The sequence below is a fragment of the Rhinatrema bivittatum genome, chromosome 5 (genome assembly GCF_901001135.1).
Source record: "Rhinatrema bivittatum chromosome 5, aRhiBiv1.1, whole genome shotgun sequence".
Classification (NCBI taxonomy): domain Eukaryota; kingdom Metazoa; phylum Chordata; class Amphibia; order Gymnophiona; family Rhinatrematidae; genus Rhinatrema; species Rhinatrema bivittatum.
Genome location: NC_042619.1, coordinates 53,044,073 through 53,054,715, shown reverse-complemented (window position 1 = coordinate 53,054,715; position 10,643 = coordinate 53,044,073).

The window sequence follows — 10,643 nt, the reverse complement described above, 5'->3', positions numbered from 1 at the left end:
CCGATCTCGCCCTATTCGTTTAGTTACCTGGAAACATAAGAACATAAGAAAATGCCATACTGGGTCAGACCAAGGGTCCATCAAGCCCAGCATCCTGTTTCCAACAGTGGCCAATCCAGGCCATAAGAACCTGGCAAGTACCCACAAACTAAGTGTATTCCATGTAACCATTGCTATTGGCAATGGCTATTCTCTAAGTGAACTTAATAGCAGGTAATGGACTTCTCCTCCAAAAACTTATCCAATCCTTTTTTAAACACAGCTATACTAACTGCACGATGTGATATCTCGATCGAATGTCGGTATATAAAATAAATAAATAAATATTTTCACAGGCTTATCAGTCTCACTTTTATTCTATACTTTCACAGTCTGTTTGTACTGCTTTTTCCTCACAGAGCTATTTATCTCTCATATGTCTGACTCAGGGAACATGTTCCTCAGCAAATGTACACCATTCTCATACACTTGCTTGGTTCTTTAGCTCCTGCTCCCAAACATTCTCAGCTTTACTATGTCTATTTTTCCTCTGTATTTATCAGGTTCCTCTTCCGTGGTGGGTCTCAGAAACGTATATCTAAAGTCATTCATATGGGCTGCGGCTGCCTCTCTCCAGACTCAGCTGCACTCCACACCAAGTCCCGTACTTTCTCCTTTCCAGTTGATAATATTATTCTGTCAGGTATGAGTGCTTCTGTACAGGCTCCCAAAGGAAACGCCATACTGCTGTGTTTCCTCAGAGTCCTGTGGCTGCTGCTAAGTAAAACTTAGTTTCAGTTTCCCCTAGGGAACCATTTCATGATGAGATTAGTTGGCTCCTGCTAATATCCCCTGTAAGCTCCTGAAATACTAGAGCTGCTGGATCGTAGCCAGGAGCCTGATACAACTTTCATTTTTATCTTATAGGGTCAGTACACAGCCAATTCCTTCCATGTTGAAGTGCAAATAAAAACCTTTTTTCTTTTAATATTTTAGCAAGTCAACCCCTGGTTACACTATGCTATTTGGTCCCTTCTGCAATTTTTCCTTTCTCTGGTTTCTGAGCCTTCTGTCTCCCATTTCCACCCCCTGCCTTTCTTCTCATGTAGCCTCATCACCCAGCTTCTCATCCCTCCCACATTTCCCCTTTTCTTTCCCTCCCCCCATCCCTGGACCTCTCCCTCTCCCTTTCCCTTCCCCACCCTCATCCCTGATCCTCTAAACATCCTCTGGCATGTGTGGAAAAAGTATGTATCTGTGAAAATGAGAGAAGTAATGATGTAAGTAAGCACGTGAGAGAGTGTGTGGGAGAATGAGCAAGTGAGTTTGAATATGTTAGTGTGTGTATGTCAGCGTATGTTTGTGCACATCTAGTCCTACCTCCTTCCTCCCTCTTCTCCCAATTCACCGTAATCTCATAGTGAATGGAAATCAAAGTTCCAAGGTATGGATAAGACTAAAGACAAAAATGATCATTTGAGCAAGCTAGGTTATCCTGTTGGGTTTCACTCATATGTAGTGCATAAGACCCAAATGTATCTCTGCCTTAAAAGTAATATAAGAACATAAGAAGTTGTCATTCTGGGTCAGACCAAAGGCCCATCAAGGCCAGCCTCCTGTTTCTAACAGTGGCCAATCCAGGTTACAAGTACCTGGCTACTAATGCCAGTGATAACAGTGGCTCTTCCTTAAGTCAACTTGATAAATAGCAGTTAATGGATTTCTCCTCCAGGAACTTATCCAAACCTTTTTTAAATACAGCTACACTAACTGCCCTAACCACATCCTCTGGCATCAAATTCCAGAGCTTTTCTCCGATTTGTTTTAAATGTGGTACTTCCTAACTTCATGGAGTGCCCCCTAGTCCTTCTATTATCCAAAAGAGTAAATAACCGATTCACATTCACCTGTTCTAATCCTCTCATGATTTTATAGACCTCTATCATATCCCCCCTCTCCAAGCTGAACAGCCCTAACCTCTTTAGCCTTTCCTCAGAGGGGAGCCATTCCATCCCCTTTATCATTTTGGTCGTACTTTTCTGTGCCTTCTCCAATGCAACCATATCTTTTTTGAGATGCAGCAACCAGAATTGCATTCAGTACTCATCATGCAGTCTCACCATGGAGCAATACAGAGGCATTAAGATTAAGATATTCATTTTAAAAGGAAGAGGGGTCAGAGTGCTCACAAAGGGCAATTTTATTTTCTAAGAAATGCTTTTCAATTGTTTTTATATAGTTGTGTCATTCTTGGTCTGACAGGTGCTATGAAGGACCTTAGCACATGAAACAACCATGCCCACTAAAGGTAAATGCCATGGTGCCAACTGCGAAATTTCTAAATACCATCAACATACATGCTTGCTGTAGCCTGGATTCTAATGAACAATGAGACCTCATACAATGTGGCAGGGTCACCGCGTGAGTGCCCAAAACGCCACTTTCAAAAGGTTATGCGGTAATAACTTTTCAGAATGCACCGTCATCAAAATTCAAATCATCGGTCTCTTTGTTCAGATATTAAAGTAATGACAACTTGTGTCGGTTTACTGGAGTGAGGCAGTGAACACAATAATTATCATGGCGTTTCACTTATCGTAGAGTTTTACTTATCGTAGCATTTTGTAGCGGAGTATGCAGTAAGGATATAAGTGTTGGCACTGGCCCGACACAGCTCGTGTTTCTTGCACCAGCTTCCTCAGGGGCCGCACAATGCCACTACTGAAAATAGAAATACACAATTATCAATTCCTTGCACAACTGCATTTTAAAAAACAGGTTCCACAATGCTTAATACCTACGATTCCAAACACTGCCGCTTAGCTCTGCTACTAGGCTGCAGCTTTTTTCGGGCAGCCGGGTCCGCCATTTTACTCAATGATTATATACCTACCGCGATAGGAGGAACTCATTAATTATGACGTCAGAGTGATTAAGTAAAAACGGATGGAGTAACTAGATGAGCGATGTCCATTCAACAGAGTCGTTCAGACCATTAGGTGATGTGGATGCCAGGGTGAAAATCCACCATTGTTCACGCACATTAAGAATTTGATTAATGTCACCACCCCGGGTGTTGGGTACAATATGCTCAAGGATTGTCCAACGAAGTTGGTCAAAAGTATGTCCAAAAGAAGTACAGTGAGTTACCATGGGTGCTTCCATGCTAAGAGTATTCAAACGACTGCGATGTTCAAAAAGCCGAGTTTTGATTTTTCTGCTGGTTCTACCCACATATACAAGTTTACAGGGGCACTGTATAAGATATACCACAAAGGTGAAATTGCAAGTAGTGACTGATCGTTTGTTAAATATGTGCCCCGTTTTAGGATGTTGCCATGACGGTCCCTCCATAGTGATGGAGCACATATCGCAGTTGCCACAGGCAGTGTGTGTTCCTTGCAAGCTGTCAGTGTGACCTGAAGTGACAGCCGCGTGCACTACACAATCTTTTAAGTTTTTACTCCGCTGGTAAGCAAACATCGGAAACTCAGTGAATATATGATGCAGCTGAAGGATATGCCAGTATTTTTGAATGCTCTTCATAATTAAATAAGATTTATCCGTGTGTGTGAGTACACAGATATCTGTGGTCACCGGATCTTGTACTTTGTATTCCAATAAAGCTGTCCGTGGGGAATGCCATGCTCTCTTGAAGGCTTTATAGACTGCACTGTATGGATATCCTCTGGAAAAAAATCTTTGTGCTAATTTGCCAGCTTGTAGTTTAAAATCACCGTCCGATGAACATAGGCGTCTGAGCCTAAAAAATTGGCTCACAGGTAAACCTTGTTTAAACGCTCTGGGGTGAAAGCTGTGATATCTGAGCAGGTTATTCCTTTCCGTCTGTTTACGGTGAATGGATGCGTGAAGGTGCTGATTACAAATAGAGATGGCAATGTCTAGGAATGCTAAGTTTGTACTGCTATATTGTGTGGTGAATTGTAGATCCTTGTCTATTGAGTTGACCCATAGAAAAAACATTTGTAATGAGACAACATCTTGTTTCCAAAAGATAAGGAGATCATCAATATAGCGGATCCACAAGGAGACCGCATCAAACCATCGTGAACTGTAAATATGGAGTCTTTCTAGTCTATCCATAACCAGGTTGGCAATCGAGGGGGCTGCGGATGACCCCATTGCTATACTTCATGGTATAGCAATGGGGTATACTTCATGGTATAGCAATGGGGTATACTTCATGGTATAGCAATGGGGTCATCCGCAGCCCCCTCGATTGCCAACCTGGTTATGGATAGACTAGAAAGACTCCATATTTACAGTTCACGATGGTTTGATGCGGTCTCCTTGTGGATCCGCTATATTGATGATCTCCTTATCTTTTGGAAACAAGATGTTGTCTCATTACAAATGTTTTTTCTATGGGTCAACTCAATAGACAAGGATCTACAATTCACCACACAATATAGCAGTACAAACTTAGCATTCCTAGACATTGCCATCTCTATTTGTAATCAGCACCTTCACGCATCCATTCACCGTAAACAGACGGAAAGGAATAACCTGCTCAGATATCACAGCTTTCACCCCAGAGCGTTTAAACAAGGTTTACCTGTGAGCCAATTTTTTAGGCTCAGACGCCTATGTTCATCGGACGGTGATTTTAAACTACAAGCTGGCAAATTAGCACAAAGATTTTTTTCCAGAGGATATCCATACAGTGCAGTCTATAAAGCCTTCAAGAGAGCATGGCATTCCCCACGGACAGCTTTATTGGAATACAAAGTACAAGATCCGGTGACCACAGATATCTGTGTACTCACACACACGGATAAATCTTATTTAATTATGAAGAGCATTCAAAAACACTGGCATATCCTTCAGCTGCATCATATATTCACTGAGTTTCCGATGTTTGCTTACCAGCGGAGTAAAAACTTAAAAGATTGTGTAGTGCACGCGGCTGTCACTTCAGGTCACACTGACAGCTTGCAAGGAACACACACTGCCTGTGGCAACTGCGATATGTGCTCCATCACTATGGAGGGACCGTCATGGCAACATCCTAAAACGGGGCACATATTTAACAAACGATCAGTCACTACTTGCAATTCCACCTTTGTGGTATATCTTATACAGTGCCCCTGTAAACTTGTATATGTGGGTAGAACCAGCAGAAAAATCAAAACTCGGCTTTTTGAACATCGCAGTCGTTTGAATACTCTTAGCATGGAAGCACCCATGGTAACTCACTGTACTTCTTTTGGACATACTTTTGACCAACTTCGTTGGACAATCCTTGAGCATATTGTACCCAACACCCGGGGTGGTGACATTAATCAAATTCTTAATGTGCGTGAACAATGGTGGATTTTCACCCTGGCATCCACATCACCTAATGGTCTGAACGACTCTGTTGAATGGACATCGCTCATCTAGTTACTCCATCCGTTTTTACTTAATCACTCTGACGTCATAATTAATGAGTTCCTCCTATCGCGGTAGGTATATAATCATTGAGTAAAATGGCGGACCCGGCTGCCCGAAAAAAGCTGCAGCCTAGTAGCAGAGCTAAGCGGCAGTGTTTGGAATCGTAGGTATTAAGCATTGTGGAACCTGTTTTTTAAAATGCAGTTGTGCAAGGAATTGATAATTGTGTATTTCTATTTTCAGTAGTGGCATTGTGCGGCCCCTGAGGAAGCTGGTGCAAGAAACACGAGCCGTGTCGGGCCAGTGCCAACACTTATATCCTTACTGCATACTCCGCTACAAAATGCTACGATAAGTAAAACTCTACGATAAGTGAAACGCCATGAAAATTATTGTGTTCACTGCCTCACTCCAGTAAACCGACACAAGTTGTCATTACTTTAATATCTGAACAAAGAGACCGATGATTTGAATTTTGATGACGTGCATTCTGAAAAGTTATTACCGCATAACCTTTTGAAAGTGGCGTTTTGGGCACTCACGCGGTGACCCTGCCACATTGTATGAGGTCTCATTGTTCATTAGAATCCAGGCTACAGCAAGCATGTATGTTGATGGTATTTAGAAATTTCACAGTATAAGATTCCATCACTTGTTTTGAACAGATTGTGTTTTTCATGGTGCCAACTGTGCCATGCATCACTGCTCTTCTGGCAGTTTGTAACAAAGTGCCAACCACACAGGGTCCCATCCATATATTCAACAAACAACTACAGAGCAATTCATATGAGGTTTTTTCTAAAAAAAAAAAAAAATAATAATAATAATAATTGCACTAAATCTATAAGGTTAACAGGAAAAAAAATCTTTTTCCAGTTTTGGGCTAGAGCCACAAGTTTTATAGGAAAATATTTCAGTTTCTAGCTTTTACCTATCCTGAAAATTGGTCGCTGTATGTGAATGGTTCAGGAGAGAAGGCAGACAAAGCAAAAACCTAAGCAGTGGCAAAGAATTGCTCTTCTCTTCACAATTTCTTTAGAAAAGAAATTGAGCTGCAATGACAAACCTGGAATAAGCATCAGGGCGACAGTGGAAAATGCTTTAAAAGACAAAATTCTGAACACGGCCCAAGAAGAGATAACAGTCTATTACTGCTTCTGTTATTACAGCTTTCTCCTTCCCCAGTCAATCTTTGATTTGTGGTTTTATTGTGCAGTAATAGTTTTCTCTGTTAAACTATGCAGTATGTGACAGAACAGAGGAAATTAAATTCAGTGTATATTGTAGTGTCTGAATGAGTCCACTAGATGTAGGCAAAGATGCAAAGATGAACTTGGGGATAAAAAATAGTGTCTCATAAATTAGTTCACATTGAGTCATCTTGATGCTTGCATCGATTGTCAATGGTAGTTTATTCCTACGAGATTTTAATTTAGAAAGTTCATGCTACCATCATGCTATCTTCTTATTGCAAAATGATCCAAATAATACAGTGGAATGATAGTGTGTCCAAGGAGAAGAGATGCATTACGAAGTAAAAGAAAACTGCACCATTTAATTTGGTTTGCTTAAAAAGGTAAGAAACTGGTCTAGAAGCTCCTTTGATAACAAAAGAAGAATATGTATTTGCTGTGGTGTGACCTAGAATGTGAATATTGACACACAGTATGTGTTCATTGACCAAGAATATAAATGCTAATATTGTAAACCGTTGTGATCTTCTTTTGGAACAATGGTATATAAAATGCATAAATAAATAAATAAAATCACATTCCTGCCTAAAAAGTAACGAGCAGATTTTCAAAGGCCTGCACGCATAAGTCCCAGGGTTTATGTGCATGGCTGGGCCTTGTGTGCGCTGCACGAATTTTCAAAGAAGTCCGGCCACGCACGTAAAGCCCGGTTCGCACACAAGTGCCGGGCCTCTTCAAAGGGTCGGGCTGGGACAGCGGCATTGTACACGGTCCTGGGGAAGCGCGCACTGGGTAAATTGCTTCTGCTCCCAAGGAGCAGTAAGTGAAAAAATAAAAAAAATTAGGGGTAGCTAGGTAGGGGGTTAGGGGTTGGGGTGGCGAGAGGAAAGGGAAGGAAGGTTGGGTAGGGAGGTTCGCTCCCAGTCCGCTCCTTGCTCTTACAAAATTCAGCCATGCATGTTATAAAATTGGCGCTTCTATGTGTGTGTGCACGTTTTAAAATCTACCCTTAAACTCTGGCTATCTCAGGTACCAGCTGCTTTGGATTCCAAATTTCAAGCAATAACACAAAGTCCGCTTGCAAGTCTCCACAAGCTTTTTGAAAGTATCTCTAGCTGAAATCTGTAGCTGGATCGTGAGGAACTGAAGGATGATCTTGTGAGGTTAGGAGACTGGGCATCTGAATGGCAGATGAAATTTAATGTGGATGAGTGCAAAGTGATGCACATAGGGAAAAGTAATCCCAACTACAGGTACACGATGCTGGATTCTGTATTGGGAATCACTACTCAGGAAAAGGACCTTGCTGTTCTTGTGGACAATACACTGAAATCCTCAGGTCATTGTGTGTGGCAGCGATCAAAAAAGCAAATAGAATGTTAGGAATAATCCAAAAAAGAATGGAGAATAGAATGGAAATTATATTGCCTATGTATAGATTCATGGTGCGACTGTATCTTAAGTTTTGTGTGCAGTTCTGGTTATCCCGTCTCATAAAAGACATAGAGCTAGAAAAAGTTCAGAGGAGGGTAATTAAAAATGATAAAGGAGATGGAATAGATCCCCTAAAATGAGAGGCTGCATCTGTTAGGGATCTTCAGCTTGGAAAAGAGATGGCTGAGAGAAGACATGATGGAAGCGGCCTCGGAGGGAACTTTTCTTCCGCTCCCCCCCCCACCTTCCCCTATCTAACCCACCCCCCAGCCCTACCTAAATTCCCTCCCACCTTGTTAAAACTTTTTACGCCTGCCTCGGTCAGGCGTATCTTGCGCGTGCCGGGCAGCCATCCCCTGGCAAAGCCACTGTGCCGGAGGCCTAGGCCCCGCCCCGGACCACCCCCGGACCGGCACCACGCCCACAACCCTGCCCCCTTCCCGCCCCTTTTTCAAAGCTCCGGGACATACGCGCGTCCCGGGGCTTGCACGTGCTGCCGAGCCTATGCAAAATGGGGTAGATTTTCAAAGGGTTATGCGCGTAACTCCGAAAGCCTGCCCCTGCACGCGCCAAGCCTATTATGCATAGGTATGTCCCGGGGTTTTGAAAAAGGGGCGGGAAGGGGGCGGGGCAGCGGTCCGGGGACGGTCCCGAGTCCTCCGGCATAGCGGTCGTGCCAGGGGATGGCGCGCCGGCAGCAGGCCAGCACACCCAAGTTACGCCTGCCTCAGGCAGGCGTAAAGATAACAAAGGTAGGGGGGGATTTAGGTAGGGCTGGGGGGCGGTTTAGATAGGGGAAGGGTGGGAAGGTGGGGGGGGGGAGTGAAAAGAAAGTTCCCTCTGAGGCCGCTCCGATTTTGGAGCGGCCTCAGAGGGAACAGGGAAAGCCATTGGGGCTCCCTTAGGGCTTGGTGCGCACCCCCGTGCACCCTCTTGCGCACGCCGACCCTGGATTTTATAACATGTGCGCGGCAGCAGGCGCATGTTATAAAATCGGGTGTACATTTGTGAGCGGCGGGTAGTGTGCACAAATGTACCCCACGCACGCTGTTTTAAAAATCTGCCCCAATTGGCTCGGTGCGCGCAGGGGCAGGATTTTGGGGTTCCGTGCATAACCCTTTGAAAATCTACCCCTATATGTATAGAACACAAAGTTGAGATGTGTGAGGTATTTCATTTTTAATAAGACAGAGGCAGTTTGTCAGCTGAAGCACATCTGGTAAATATGAAACGGGCTTGTCAGAATTATTTTTGTGCTTACATTAATTATTACTGTTTCTTTTTCTTTTTCTGAAATTTAATAAGACTCAATAGATTTTCTTAACCTGCATCTAATTACTGCTCACAACTCACTTCAGAGGCTGAGGGAATTTTAACAAGCAGTAGGTGCAATTAATCTTCCTTTGAATCTAATACTTAGTTTCTGTGATTGACACAGGAATAATTTTCAGATTCATCCAGTTTCCAGGACCAGAGGGTTATCTTTCCTTGATATTATTAAAAACACTCAGGGGTAGATTTTCAAACCGCGCGATTTGGCCTACTTTTGCTGGCGCATCAGGCGCAAGCAAAAGTACGCTGGATTTTAGTAGATACGCGCGGAGCCGCGCGTATCCGCTAAAATCCGGGATCGGCTCGCGCAAGGCTATCAATTTTGCATAGCCGGCGCGCGCCGAGCCGCGCAGCCTACCCCCATTCCCTCCGAGGCCGCTCCGAAATCGGAGCGGCCTCGGAGGGAATCCTCTAACGCCCTCCCCTCACCTTCCCCTCCCTTCCTCTACCTAACCCACCCGCCCGGCCCTGTCTAAACCCCATCCTTACCTTTGTCGGGGGATTTACGCCTCCCGGAGGGAGAAGTAAATCCCCGCGCGCCAGCGGGCCGCTAGCGCGCCGGGACGCGACCTGGGGGCGGGTCCGGAGGGCGCGGCCACGCCCCCGGACTGCCCCGGGCCGTAGCCACACCCCCGAGCCCGCCCCCGGAATGCTCCCGACGCCCCGAAAACGCCGCTGTGCTCGGTCCCGCCCCCAACACGCCCCCCTCCGAAAACCCCGGGACTTACGCGAGTCCCAGGGCTCTGCGCGCGCCGGTAGGCCTATGTAAAATAGGCTCACCGGCGTGCAGGGCCCTGCTCGCCTAAATCCGCCCGGTTTTGGGCGGATTTAGGCGAGCAGGGCTCTGAAAATCCGCCCCTCAGTTTTTGTATGTTCTGGCCACTTTCTCCAGATCTATTTTTGGGGCTTGAGAGTATTCTTTGAAAATGTTATTGTATTTTCCAAACACATAAACTCCTTTTTATAAGAATTCAAAGATTTTTGGGAATTTAGAATTCTTGTGCAAATTACTTTTAGCTTCACTTGGATTTTGGTGAACATACATTTTAGTTTTTAATTCTCCCACTTTGAATTACTTTCACACTGCTAAAAAGTCAGCAAAAGAACTTGAATCAGCTATAATTTTAAAATTATCTATTGCCTCCTCTTACCTTTTTCAGGTTGTCTAAACATTGGAAACCTATACACTCACACACTCATGTAAGAGCAATGTGTTCATGTACTAGCTTTTTTATCTAATCAATAGCTCTCTACTCATTGCTATTTTACTGTTTCTTACTGTTTTTTACTGTTTAATCTATCCCTCATTTT